This window comes from Amphibalanus amphitrite, unplaced genomic scaffold (genome assembly GCF_019059575.1).
Source record: "Amphibalanus amphitrite isolate SeventyFive unplaced genomic scaffold, NRLGWU_Aamphi_draft 002537F_arrow, whole genome shotgun sequence".
NCBI lineage: Eukaryota > Metazoa > Arthropoda > Thecostraca > Balanomorpha > Balanidae > Amphibalanus > Amphibalanus amphitrite.
In genome coordinates, this window is record NW_024883957.1 from 1,725 (window position 1) to 17,142 (window position 15,418).

At 45.7% G+C, this 15,418-nt stretch overlaps 1 long non-coding RNA gene across 1 annotated transcript in view; it reads left to right on the forward strand.

Annotated features, from left to right (window-relative positions):
• The first annotated feature begins 216 nt into the window (after positions 1-216).
• LOC122377119 overlaps positions 217-15,418 on the forward strand; it is a 28,396-nt gene continuing 13,194 nt past the window's right edge. The window contains exon 1 of the long non-coding RNA XR_006255785.1: positions 217-404. This is a non-coding gene — a long non-coding RNA (uncharacterized LOC122377119). The remainder of the gene's footprint in view (positions 405-15,418) is intronic.

The following is a 15,418-nucleotide window of genomic DNA, read 5'->3' on the forward strand; positions in this document are numbered from 1 at the left end:
TGACGCTTTTTTTCTATAAAGAATTCATGAGTATCACGCTGACTAGTTGCTACTCTCAATCTCGTTCATCCCATTTTCACTCCGCTGGCGCCGCCTCTGCGCGGTCGTCGCTGCAGACGGGAGGCGCTATCGACCGAGTAGTTGCTCCGTCCGCCGCCAGGCGTCTCTGCAGTCGCCCGGTGGCTGGGCTCGCGGCGGCGGCGGCGGTGAAGAGCAGCGGCCGTGCGCGGGGCGCCGCGGCGGGCCGAGCTATGTGCCCCTCGCGTAGGCGCCCATCATGTACACAGTCGTGGGTTCGGAGCGTCCCCGCGGGCGCTTAAAGCGACTGTGGGCATGCGGTGAGAGGTGCAATGGAGGCGCGCTCCGATGGCGTCTCCAAGCCGAGGTCATTGGCACTCGAGAAGGTAAGAAACCGGCCGGTACCGTCCCCCTCTCCTGACCCCCTCCTTCTTGTATGGGCTGTCGAGTCACTCGTAAATGGGATAAACGTAGAGAAGTTTCCCCTTCTGAAGTAGTTCACGGGATGTGACGGTTAGCTCAGTGGCCCCAGGCCTGCCTCAGAAGAGCTGCCCAACCTCAGTCCCCGGCGCGGGGCACTAATTCATGGCCATCTATACACCCAATGTCTTCCCATGTGGTTTATCTCATGACCTCGGATACGCCTTAGTAGAGCAATAAAATCTTACCGCTTCATTTCCCAAAAAAGCCAAAGCATGGCCGCCGTAGCGACTGAAATTAGTGGAGTCGGCGTGGGCTGGAAATCATGGAATGCACCGACGCTGAAATCAGGGCCTGGTGTTGTAGGTTTTGTAGTTGGTGCTTCTGTTTGTGCTGGTGTGGGGTGCCTGTTACTGGTTCCGGTGGTTTCATAGTGGTGCTAGTGTTGGTGTTTTGCTCTCTCCGGTGAACAGGTGGAAGTTGCGTTAGTGTGAGGAGAAGCGGCGCTGTTTTTCACCACCGCTGTTGTTTTCGAGTTCTGCGGTGTTGTCCAAGACGGAGGTGGTGAAGGTGTTGATGGGGTTTCAGTGTGCGCTCGTGTTTAGTATTTTAGAGTGGAAGGGATGGTGGGATATTTATTGTCCCACCACCAACTCACGACACCACCCAACGTCCACACTGGTTGCAAGTCGCGGTGGTGGTCCGACATTACCAGTGATATGAGTTTTGTGGTGTGACAAAATCCGAACATATTTGCACCATTATGGCGTTGTAGAACTCTATATAATGTAGAGGGACATGACTATGGCTTGGGATTCAGATTAAAATTTGGCACTTGCACTATTGAGCACAGCGCCCATTGGATCATCACTATGATCCAAACAACATGTCCGGTTATGTCTTTAAAAAAATTGTCAGTTTTTAGGAAATGGTAATTCGGCCATTGCAGCATCCATGTGCTTGAAAAAAAGTGTATGACCGGTGCTTTTATGGCCGTTTTACATCGGATATAGTTTCCAGCATGCTGATAAGCCCTTTGATTTTCATTTGTGCAGGCCTTTAGCTCAAATACGTCTCCACTACATTTGAAGACACGCATACTCAGTACGCATCTCATTTACTCATCTAATTTGTCTCTCGACTACGCTACTACAGACAGTCGGCTACAACCGAGTCAATCTCTTAGCAGACCCACCCGTATATCTTTGCAAATGAGAACTGCACGACTAATTGTGAGTGGAATGCTACAACGCGTAGTGCCCCTGTTCTAATTTAGTAGCCATGTTTCCTAGCGCTAGCTCATTTCATTCCGACACTCAGCCACACGAGTACCTTGCGCCAGCTCGCCAGGTGATTGGTGGATACCATTGTGACGTAATTGGGTGTTAATTAAGTACACCGACTATGACATTGAGCACATTAATGACACAGTCCTTACGACGCCTGAAGATTATCCGTCCAGTGGCTAGGACGGATTGTATTGACCAGCTTTGCACGCTGCATGTATGATATTCGAACTATTTTTTTTCTGCACACTACCTACACAAAATTCAATCAAGATTTGACTTCTTCAATAGTATCGCTATAGCAAGCTTGAATCGAGGTTTAGAACAATCATTGTAATGTCAGTGACTCAGTACGAGACTCACACATGCCTTATACGTATAAAGGCGTTACAACTGTTGCTGTTTGGACGCCGTTATTTAGGACTGCCTGACACGCATAGTGCATACATACAGCGCCTACCAAACAGGATGCCTCCCCTCTGAACCGTTTCACACTATAAACCCCCATGACCTGCTGTCCAACCCAGCAACCAGCAACAAAGCGATATCTGATATGCAGCGCGGGGCATCACAACAGGTCGCACCTAATTCACTGCAATCATTGATCGTCATTTTTATTAGCTTCCACGGGCAGTAGACTAGCGTGACTGCTTCAACGATTCACCGCTCGCAGGAGCTTCGATGCTGCGGTGTTTTGGTGGCCAGAAATCAGAAAACAGTATCCTGCGCAGCTGATGTGCTGTTGTTGTGAGTTGCCTTGACATGAAAATGGTATGCTTTGATGGATTTGAAAGGTGAATGGGAGGTGTGGTGAAAAGAGGCAGATGAATCCGTGGGTAGGAGTTGCAAGGCTGTTCACTATTTCATTCGGAACTGAAACGGTGTTTTACACAAAACCAGTGCTTTGATAGCTGCATATAATTTATCGTGGGTTAACTGTTACATCTATGAAATGCATGTCAAAAGTGACTGACTTATGAATGAGGGAATTTCTTCACATTTATGAAAAAAGAAGAAGAAAAAACGCATAGGTAAGTACACGATAAAAATAAAACGTAAATGTGGGAAAGAGAAAGAGAGTTGGGTACTTTTATTGCCAATATTAGCATAATATGTTGGCGACAGGCGAAACAATACAACATTTATAGTCACGATTGGTAAATAAAGGACTGCAGCTCTATCATATCTGAATAAAATTACATCTTTCAAAAAGCCTCCAAATATTCCTGACCCAATCTAGTAAGCAAAAGGTTGCTAGATTTATTGAAAAGCTTAGCAGCTTAGATTCCAAGTCCGAGAGGCTGGACATCTGGTCTAGTGATGTCAATTACGGAAAATCGGAATAGCGATACCAAAGCAAATACCAACCAAAACCGTGGAGAAATACCGAAACCAAACCAACTTGGGAACATGAGTAAAATACCAACTTTTTACCGATTTCTTAGCCTCTTAAACGTTAGGGAGGGTTCATGATACCAACAAAATACCAAACACATTAGGATTTAAATACCAAATACCGAGTTGGTATCGGTTTGGTATCGGTATACCAAAACGTTGGTATCCGATTGACATCTCTTATCTGGTCCAATATTCCAACAGCAGCGCTTCTTTCGCAATGAGCCTGTGAGATTTCTGACCTTTCCCGGCTCACAAAGTCAGGATAACACGTAGCATCGTCTCCACGTGTCCCGCCAATCTTATGTAAGATGCACGATCCCCAGAGAAACCTGGGGAGAAAATTACACTGTAAAAAAAGTTTAGCACCATAGAGGTACTTTTCAATTGACTAATTTTCAGTACCCTAGCGGTGCTAAGCTAAGCATTTTATTCGTACTTAACTGAGATCTAGTTTAGTATCAAGGTGCTAATATAAGTACCCATGTTTGTTTAGCACCCGTGTACTAAATGTAGTACCCTACACCTGCTAGACCAATTTTCAGTACCCTAGCGGTGCTAAACTTTAAAAGGTGCTAAGAATAGCATGCAGTTAGTACCTTCCGTACTCACATATGAACCGTTTTAGCGCTATTGTTACCCCACGACAAGTGGAATAATGCTAACGAAAGCATTGGGGCTGAAAGTAGAATATCTATGCTAGTTAAAGCTGCTGCATGAAAAGTTCGCAAAAACTGCTTTCTTTAGCAGCACATACTTTCACTAGTTACTGCAAAAAGGACTAATCAATTATCAAAAAGGAAATTGTGTAAGGCTGAAAAGACGTGCAAAAAAGGTTATATCCTAGATAAGTGATAACTACAAGTCTCAATGATTGTGTTTTTGCATTCTGCAATATTCCCGTGTAAGTGCATCTTTCAAGCATCCAACACATTATAAAATTAAAAAATAATGATGGAACATTTATTAACACTTCATATCATCTGCATGAAAAACAAATGTAAATATATACACAAACAAACGCACGGGAAATAACGAAAGGTCGCTCATATACCTGCACACTCGCAGTGACCGACGATTAACGCGAGATCGACTGGGGGAGGCGGGGGGGGGGTCGTTGAACCGACGTTCCGTTCATGGCCATAAGTTCGACCTCATCCACGACCAGACGGCGTTTAGTGATAGACGGAACCGGAGACCCCGTGTTGTTGTCGGTTGTCCTCCATTGTAAGTGGTAGTCGACGGAAGAACTGACCAGGCCCCATGCCTGGAGCAAAAAAAAACTGGATCAGTTCCAAGATTTTTTTTTTCTGTTGGGAGCTATTTTCGCAAACAACACAACTTTCCTTCAGACCAAGAAGCGCGATTTGCCAAAGTCGGAATATGAAGCACTTAAACAATATAAGATAATGTCAAAAGATACAACGTGTCAGACTCACCAAAATCGATCAACGTCGGTGTCGGTGGCATGTGTCGGTGGCAAATGCTCATGTACCACCCGGCCCCGGAGCACTTCACTTCACTTCACTGCACTGCTGCACTGCACTTCCCTCCACCTCACTGCCTCCCGGAGCAGGGGCACGCACTCCCATGCCACGCACGACGGATTCCACCGATAATAGCTGATTTAAGCTATCATTCCAGAGCTATCACTCGGTGGCATGTGCCCGGAGCACTTCACTTCACTTTATTTCACTTCATATACCGGAGCACGTGCACACACTCCCACCACGACCAACGGACTCCACTAAAATGGCGCAACACGTGGCCGGAAACAGCTGGCACGCGCATGCGCATATCGCTCTGCGCCGTCAAAACGTGCTAAAGGGCTGGTGATAAGACTCCCAGAGATTTGTAAAGCAGGGCTTAGCTACTTTCTTTGGCGCCAATTTCAAATTTGTTTCCTCTGTAAGCATGTCCGGTTCTATTGTGATACTAACGTAAGCACCATATTCAGCGTTACCAACTTCTAAAACACTTAAAATGGTTCTAATTAGAAATCCAGCTTGAAAGAGCACTCACTGATGGACTGGGTACTAGCAGAAGTAGACGTTAAGCTCAGTAGAAGAATAGGTGATCTAAACTTATAACATTTGATGGGAATGTTAGCTATCATTAGCACAGTATTAGCACCATGCTTCTTTGTAAATACGTCGTAGGGTTCTTTTGACGCTAAAAGGTGCTACGAATAGCAGCCGTTAGTACCCCAAATGCTAAACTTTTTTTACAGTGTACCAACATTTCCCTAGAGGCGTGACAGAATTCTAGGAATACTTGTCAGACGAGTGGTCAGTAGGTACCTAAGGGAAACGACAGACCTTCCTTCACGTTTTTCCTTATGCGGCTTTTTCACACCGCGCTGTTGCGTTGTTGCCTTTTTGCTGTTACCATGACAACCTGCTGTTGTCAGTGTTGATGGTGAAGTGGTTTTCTAGTGGGATTGACACTTATTTCCTTAGCCCTAACGTGCCAGAAAACCAGACGTGCTTTGCAATACAGTTAACCCGCGCCCCGCTGGGGGGGGGGGGGGGCAGAATCTGCCCTCCTCCCGTTTTTCGCCAATAACTTCTAAACGCGTTACGCCAGCGACGTCGAACTTTCGGTACCTTATCATACATCAATGTGACACGTTTTCTGAAAATTTGAGCGAAACCCGTCGGAAATTTTTTGAGAAATTGACGTTTTAGTGACGTCATGTTCGCCATTTTCGCCTCAAAAACGGCAAAATTTCAAACGCCGCTAACATCTTCATTTTTAAGGGAATCAAGACGTAACAAAAAAGGTTATACGTGATTCTACTTTGTCTATCAAATGGCTATCTCGGTTTTTTGAAAATTTTGGATTTTGGCCTAAATTTTTTCAAAAAACTGACTTTTTTTGGGAAAATAATTATAAAATCCAAAATTTTGAGTGTATCGAAAAAACCGGAATATATGTCAGAGAAGTGGTCTATGTGCACCTACATACCAATTTTTAGAAGAATCGGTTAAAAATGTGGGAGTTATTAAAAATTTTATGACGTCACGACACACAAACATTTTGAAAAATGATTTTTTTTGGAAGTTCTAGACCTCGTACGGAAACAAAAAATAGCACCATTCGATTCGCCGTGAAAAACTGCATCAGATAGACACCTTTTTAGGCCTTAAAAACCAACTTCAAAATTTGACCTTACTTGACCTGACCTTGACCTGACCTCGACCTGAAATTCATCCAGAGGTGGTCTATATCACTTATTGAGTGTGCCTATTGAATTATATGAGTAAAATGTCCCATAAAACATGTGTCGCACATGCCCTGTTGCAGACGTTCTTCAACTTGACTCAGTGGACTGTATAACTGTGTGTGTGTTGACGTCTCGCATCATTTGGTGTGGCGACCGGGGCCTGACAGGATATAGGTTGATATGGTAATGAGGCGAAATTGGGAATTTATAATATAAGAAGTGGATGCTATATGAATGGATATAATTTTGGATCAAGGTTTAAGAGCACTCTTTTCAGAGCGACAAAGGAACCCTCTTTACAGAGAGCATGTTAAGACCTAAAAGGGTATGCAGAGCCCTCTTTTCAGAGAGACAAAGGAACCCTCTTTTCAGAGAGCAAGAGGTATTAGGAAAATGAGGAATCAGATAGGAATGATAAGTAGACCCGGTCACCGTGAAATAGAAGACTGTGCGAACTGACTGTGTGCCACTCTCCCCGTGCTTTTATCCGCCGCTGCACTCCACTCTGCACCATTCACAAACACAAGATTCTTCCGAACTGGTGAGTATTGCAGATGGCGAATAGGCGATGACAACACAGTATCACTGACAAGAAGAGTTGGCCAGAGAGAGCGAGGCAGTGCTCTCTCGGCGCCGAAAAGTAAAGAAGTGAGAGCGAGGGTTGCTCCCGCCCCGTTTATGTACTGGGTCGGGAGGACACAGATGGCGACGGAAGTGATGAAATAACAAAGAAGCTACACACTACACAGCGTCCTGGTAACCCTACCACGCGGTCGGCACATGTCGGCCTAACGGCTCCGACCCGCCGGGGACACAGTTCCACGTGCGACGCCACGCCAGCCCACCCCCTCCCCCCGGGTCAGTCCCTCCGGTAACAGCGCATCCTTTCATACAACTGCAGCTGTAGAACACGGTCGCAGGGAGAGAGAAGCGTCCCGTCACCCGATCACTGCCATAAAGTCTCTCGCGGACGGCCCATCTGCCGGCGGCGTGGCAGGGGGATGGGGCGGCGGCGGCGCGGAGCGGCGCCGGCCGGGATCACGAATCGGCCCGGCCCGGCAGCAACGATCAGAGCCGAAATGAGACGCAACACCAACTACCTAGTGCAGTTTGTCGGCAACATGCCCTTTTCTATAATTTGTTTTTGGTGACCTGACCTGACCTGACCTGACCTTGACCTTGACCTTTGAATGACATTGTATGCAACGAATATTGTCTTGGTAGTCTAAGAACACGTTTTGGGCAATCAGTCTCAGTCCATTCTTCGGCAACTACGGTGCAAGGCCGATACTGTAGAAATTTGCATCTTGTACCCTTGACCTGACCTTGACCTAACCTCTGACCTACTTAAGCAAAAAAATTTGGGCTCTTAACCCGGCGGCCGCTGGGCCTCCGCGCCACCCGCCGGCCGCTGGGGGGGGGGCATATAGTTGCCCCCCCCTTTACTTCCGCGACGATATCGTCGCAACGCGAAGAGATAGAGAAGCGAAACTTTGCACACGTCTTTCTGAATACCTAGCCGAGGTTGTGTCCAAATTTGGTGTCGATCCCATTTGAAATGACGTCACAGTGACGTCATAAGTCAAATTATAGATTTGCGACTCTCAGTTTCCTCACGATACATCAGATGTATGGGACCGAATATAAAGAGCCGATTATTGGTCAGGAACTAGATAGAAGTGTGCTTAGATGTTTAAGGATGACAGCAGGTGCTGTCTAGTTCATTTACAGTTGAGTTTCATGCTCAGCGTCATCAGAAACGGTCCATATCGGAAAACGACAAAGCTTTATGACGTCACTGTGACGTCATCTTTGGTGCTACAACCACCAAACTTTCTCCAAACATTGCCTAGGTATTCATTTGAAGCTATGCCAAGTTTCACGTTCGTAGCTCATCAGGTTTCGGAGATATTCCACAAAACGTAAAGGGGGGGCAACTTTATGCCCCCCCCCAGCGGCTCGTGGGTTAACCCGCGCCCTGCTGGGGGTCCTGGATTTCCACGCCCTGCTGGGGGGGGGGGGTGTTTGAACACCCCCCCTTGTAACTCGGCTCCTGGGCCACGTAGCGATACGCGGAAGGCGGCGTTCGAAAGAGCGTAAAAAATAATGACGAAATCACTTCGGTCAATTTTTTGGTCAGGTCAAAGGTCAGGTCACCAGAGGTCATTGAAGGCAAAATTTCGCCGATTTCCAGGTCAAATGTCGAAAATTTCCAAGAAGCCAACGCATAACTCGGGAACCAATAGAGCTACAGCGCCGCGGAAAAGCGCATTCGATAGCCCTATTAACGCCCTTTCTGAGTAATTCTCTCAGATTTGACCTAACGTCAACGGTTTTGCCTGCAGGGGGCAAAAACTGCAAAAATAGCCGATTTTTTCGAAAACAGTTTTTCTGCAATAACTTTTGACCCAAGCATTGTACGAGCTTACTTTTACCGGCATCGTGTTCCTCTCGTCAAGACGCATCGAATGAACTATAACTTGACCTTGAAAGGTCAACTTGAAAATTTGACCTCAGGTCAAGGTCATGACCTGACCGGAAAGGGTCATGTTGCATATCAGTCGATCCGTATCGTCGAGCTGAACACATCTAAGGCGTTTTCATCGCTCTAGCATGCCTCTATCAAAAGTTATTTGCGAAAAACTGTTAGATACCATTCGTGACCTAAGATGACCTCAGGGCATAAACAAGGGTCACGGACACCATTTTCAAGTTCAGTGTGTCTAAACCACTTGTAATTCGGTGTTTGGGAGTGTTTATAACGTCTTTCATCCAAAAGAGGCGCATTTCAATTTTCTCCCATTGACTTATAATGGGGAGGTCGCAAAATTGACCTGACCTTAGGTCATCGATATCAAAATTCTGAGATATACATTTTGTACATGCTATCCCGCGCCCCACTGGGGGGGGGGGCTATTTATAGCCCCCCCTCCCGTTTTTCTGCAATAACTTCCAAACCGCTTGACGTATCGACGCCAAACTTTCAGCACCTTCGGCTGCATCAATTTGACACCTTGTGTCAAAATTTGAACTTCGTAGTTACCATAGGTCGGCCGGAAATGACGTCAGAGTGACGTCATGTTCGTCCGATTTCGACGCAAAACATTGAACCACGGCAATCGCTCCCAAGAGCTCAGTTTTTAATCTAGATCCAATTTCTTTGCATGAAAGGACTCAGAATTGACCGCGCTATCAAACTGTTATCTCGGATTTTCAAAATTTTGAAAATTTCTAAAATTTTATATAATAATATTCAAAATTTATATTTTTATATTTTTTTCAAAAAGTTTTTGACTTTTCGAAAAAACCGGAATATATGTGACAGAACGCATGATTATGAATAACTCTAGCAAGTTTTAGCTGAATATCTTCAAAAATGGCCAAGTTATACGCATTATTGCAAAAAATTCACAATTATTAATTTTTCAAATCACTTTTTTAGTACGTATTTGACATCGTACACCAATATAAATGGCACCATCGTGTTCCTGAGCTCAAACTGCATCCAATAGACACCTTTTTTGTTGAAAAATTTCAACTTCAAAATTTGACCTTTTTTGACCTGAAAGTGACCTGACCTAAGCTAAATTCGACTCAAAATGACCTCGAATGACACAGACGACATCAAATTCGAAATCTATGGCCTAAATGGACCATAAAACATGTGTCACGTGACCGACGCATGATATAATATTTTCGTGACCTGTGATGACCTGACCCTGACCTGAAAATCAAAGTACAAGTTTGGTACCCTCAAGGTATCTAGAGCATCTGTTCACGAGTGTGGAAACCAAAAATGAGCCTGATCTGACTTGTAAGACGGCGGCCAGAGCCCAAAATGTGAACAAGCCAAAGTGCTAATAATTTTTACTTTGACCTGACCTGTGACGTCATCGGTGACCTCGAGGTCAATGAAATTAGGTTTCGCTCGACAGTTTTTCCGGGGCTATCAGACGCCGTTTGAATTTTGACGATCGGCCCAGTAGTTTCGGAGTTAGGAGGGGGGGCTATGAATAGCCCCCCCCCCCCCCAGTAGGGCGTGTTATACACAGACCCCAGTGGGGCGCGGGCTATTGCTCTTAGCAATCGCTGAAAGTTTCAAAGCGATCGGTCACTCGGTGTAGCTATGACAGACATTGAAAGTTTTTATGAGGTGAGGTCACTTCAAGTGACCTGGTGACCTGACCTTGAATGACCTTGGTCTGAAATTTTCACAACATGTGTAGAATTGATGTATGATAAGGTGTACCAAAAACGGCGGCGCTCCGCGCCGCCGTTTTTGAGATATTCGCGAAAAACCACAGGGGGGGTGTTCAAACACCCCCCCCAGCAGGGCGCGGGTTAAGATCCGCCTTGTTGAGAGCTTTCGATTGCCGTTTTCCCCGTCTTTCTACGACCATCGGTTCGGAAGTTAGACAGGGGGGGGGGCAGAATCTGCCCCCCCCCCCCCAGCAGGGCGCGTATGGCTGAATAGCCCAGCGGGGCGCGGGTTAATTGATTATCATAACTCTCAACTGACTGTGACCGTTCTTGGCGCATTTTGAAGCAATGGTCGGATAGATTGGTTCGCCTTCCTTTAGGACACAGGGTCAGCTGTTGTGTCGTTAAATGAGGCTTGCAATGTGCATTTGAAAAGTTTCTGTAGATGATTTCCGTCCTAGGCTACTAGGCAGCTCATTTGCTCGCAAGATAGGTCAAGAACATGTCAGTTGGTAAGCTGTAGAAATAATCACCTACTGGTTTTTGTTGCCTGGTGACCTGAACTGAAATGACTGGAATGGAAATTTTCGGGGAATGTGCCAAAAAGATTCCCACAGGGTGTGCAAAATTTGGCAGCGACGCTATCTCCGGAAAACGAGGGGCTGCATCGAGCCCTTTAGCCCGGCAAGGGTTAAAATTATTTCGCCTCCATTGGAGTGCATCAAATACAAACCCGATAACAACAATGAAGTAGGCTTGGCACAACATAAAATTATGGGCACTTTACTATAAATGATACCAGACCGGTTTCTAAAGAGTTTGAAAGGCGACAGAGCTCATGAAAGACGAGCTGGAAGAGTGAATGGATCTTGTTCGCCACTTCAAGTGGGTCGATATTCGATATGAGCCATATATGATACGAGTATGTTTGCAAAATGCCTGCACTCATATTCCTAGAACCTTACCTTACCAAATATCAATAGTCATGGCTAGAAAACCATTATAGAGAAGATTTAGAGTGCACAGTCTCCGAATGTTGACACGTTGTCATATGAGGCAATGCTCTAAGAAACACACCAACCTAAGGTGGATACCAATAAGGGTATATTGTCGAAACGGGATAATCTAACAACTGCAGAGATCGGGGCGCAGTCTGACACGAGATTCAGCTAAATTAATCATACAAACATCATTGGTTGACCATTCTATTTTCCGTGACCGTATATCACAGCCTAAATCAGACCCACGCCACGTATCCGCCTTATGTATATTTGTAGCACCATACTCACTTCTTCCCCGCGCAGCCTGCTTCCATCCACTATTCTCTCTCACCAGCTTCTGAGCTTTCTGAAAGCCGGCTCCGACTACTGCGGGGCCCAAACGAGTGCGTACCTGTAGCTCAGCTCGACTAATTGGCTGCACGGAGCGGGACAGGGTCATTAGGCCCGTCTGTCGGCTGGAGGCTGTAAAGCGAGACTGGTGCGTCGTCCCGTGTCGGTTCGGTCGACGTGTCGCGAACGACGCACTGGTAGCAGAGGGAGATTTGGTGAGGCGCTCCAACATTTCAGTGGAGGGAGTTTTGGTGAGGTGCCTGGCCTTTCAGATGTGGGATGTTTTGCGTGGTGCTGGGGTTCTCATTTCACCGGTGGGAGATTTGCTAAATCAATCTAACTCTGGTCTTGTATTGAGCTGAGCTATGCGTAATGCTTTGGTTTTCCAATGGAATGTTTATAATAAGGGTGGAACTCGTTTTAGCGACAGGTTTTTGTCTTTACTCTGGTGGGATAGTTCTTACAGCGTTTTGTTCAACGGAGATTTGGTGCCGGAGTCTGGCTTCGCAGTGCTGGTTATCTACTGCAACGCCTGACGTTTTATTGGTGCGAGATAAGGTACGGCTCTCTGACCTAGTAGCTTGGGGAGAGATTCGCGCATGGCTCTAATCCTGTCGTCGTGGAAAACTTTGCATAGGGATCCGACCAGAAGTGGAAGATTCTATGAGACGATCCAGCCCGCGCATCGTTATACTCGTCGGGTAGTTTACCAATTATCATGGCGGTACGTAGCTACGTTCTAGCGTTTTCAACGTTTCCAGCGCTCTCAGAATGAGACTTGAATTTTCTTAGTTGAATGTTTTCAGACTGGATGTGAAAAAGACATAGAGAAAGATAAGGAGAGAGATAGAGACAGAGGGAGGAAACAAGGAAAGTAAAGAAGATGAAGAAGAGATTTGCCAACAATTCCCTCTCTCCCTTCTTCTACCCTCCCCCTTCCCTTCTTCTAGCTTCTAGCATCCTAGCATTGTGTCTCATGACTCATTATCATTCGCACACAAAATATTATATCTCTATGCCCCATCTCTCTCTCTCTCTCTCTCTCTCTCTCTCTCTCTCTCTCTCTCTCTCTCTCTCTCTCTCTCTCTCTCTCTCTCTCTCTCCTCTCTCTCTCTCTCTCTATCTCTCTCTCTCTTTCTCTCTCTCTCTTTTCTCTCTCTCTCTTCTGTCTCTCTCTCTCTCTCTCTTTCTCTCTCTCTCTCTCTCTCTCTCTCTCTCTCTCTCTCTTTCTCCATTACCCTCCCGCTTCTCCCCTCCGCTCTTCCTTTCTCTCTTGATCTATTTTCATCTTGCTCTTGCCACCCTGACCGTACTAAATTTACACTCCTTTTCCGAGGGAATTCTTGGTCGCCCGCCTCATGCAACATTTATCGAATGCCAACCAGACAAGACGAAGGGAACCTTCATCGACCAAACGACCCCTAAATATAAAGTTCAGTTCACATGAGTGCCCTGGTAATGCTGTGGCAAAATTTAGGCGGCTCGTAACGTAGTTATCTTTGCTAAAAATGAACAGAGGCCCTAAGTGGATTGCCTTGCTCATTCTTATGCCCCTTATGACGGAATGCTATGTAATTAGAATAACGTCAAGCACACGAAACAGCATGCAAGTCGGTTCGAATTGCACCTGGTGTTGAATGCAATAGCAAAGAACAAGTGAGAATGCTATGATTTCTTTTTCCAAAGGGAATTGGGTCCATTTACAGGCAATTACAGAAAACTGTTCGTGCGAACTGCGAACGTGATCATTTACCCTCCCATGGGAGCAGGGGCGTCGCCACGGATTTTTTAGTGGCCGGGGGGGGGGGGTCGGGTTTCTAGTCTTCACCCGATGGGTAGGGGTGTTTTTTTTTTGCCACACTTCCCAGTTTTGTGCGTGCGTATGTGTGTGTGTGCGTGTGTAACAAATCGGCGCGCAGCGCCGCCAAATTTGGTATAACCTATTAGGTAGGTATACCTACCTACATCACTTGCGTAAAAATTATCACTGGTCACTTAAGGTCAGGTCGCCATGTCAAGTTCAGTTATACGGTATACCTCTATAAAAACTTTCCCCTCTCGCCATTCTTGTAGCTTTTCTCCCATAACTTCGAAATTTGGTACACTGTATAGGTACCTAATGTATGGGGTTATACGTGTCAGCAATTCATGATTCTAACTGAGGATTTACATCTATGATCTGAAGGCATGTCAAATACGTGACCTCATCATTAGAAAATAATGAGAAATTAGAAAAAGCACGAATGCCTCCTGCTTTGAAAAAGTTCGTCAGAAACGCAAAATATCTTTGGAGCCATGACAAATCAGCTCATCATTGCCAGGGACAGGGTGCAACTTATGGCGAGTGATGACTCGAAAGGTCATTAGTGGAAATGTCCATCGATGGCCACCATCATTTTTTTCTACAACTTTTGACGAAGACGCGGTAGAGCGATGACAGCACCTGGAAGGTGTTCACTGTTCAGCTCAACAACACGGATCCATTCATATGCAGCAGGAGGTCCTTTTTCGATCAGGAAATATCGTTGACCTGAGGTCGTTTTAACGTTAATTCTGAATGGTCAAATTTTAACTCATGTGACGCGTCTCAAAGAGATCAAGACGGTGGTGACAAGACAACATATGTACATACCATACAAATTCACGGAATCGAAAGTTATTGCAAAGCAGATGTTTCGGCAGAATCTGTCCAGTTAGCTGTTTGCCTTCTTATGGGCCAAACATAGACCTGAGATGAAATCTAACGCGAAGCTAGCGAAAGAGCGTTAAAGGGACCCTCCCACCTTCAAAAAAGTTTATGAATTGGCATGAAAGTGATGTCGCTCGGTTCAGAAAGAGCGAAAACGAATATATACCAAATTTCACCGAAAAATATTCACCGGTATTCAAGATATTAGACTTTTACTTCTGTTTACTTTTTGGGATCTCCGCTGTTCCTAGCGACTTTATTTGGAAGCAATAGTTTGGCAGCTGAAAGTGCGGCACTTGTTGCGCGCAAAGCAGCATATACCACCGCGTGCTACAAAACGTTTTAGTCAAACATTTAAAAATCGTTAGATATCTGCGCTGACGTCACACATTCAGAGGGGTATTCCTATGCATTAGCCCCTCTGAATCAAAATGCTGCAATTTTGAAATTCAATATTTCCGATTTAAGGCATTTCTCGATGTTGTGAGTGCCGAAACCGGTAATTGTGAGCCAGGGACCCCATTTTGGCTATCTCAACTCAAATCTAATGTTAAGGTGGGGGGGGGGGGTTCCCTTTAAAAGAGCTATCGAATAGTTTTCTGCTTCACTGTAGCCCTTCTATTGGTGGTTTCCCAGTCGCTAACGTATAACGTATACTAAACTAACGCTGAGGCATGCTTTCGACCCCTGATCGATCTACAGGTTTGCGGAAAAAAGAGCATGCTGCCCGTGACGAGAGAAAGCCGATGATACCCATTTACAAGTTTTCGGGTCATCTCAGGACTCAGGTCATCGCCAATAAGTAGAGAAACTCGGGACCTGCTAGAACTTAACGAATGTAAGTTGTGATGGT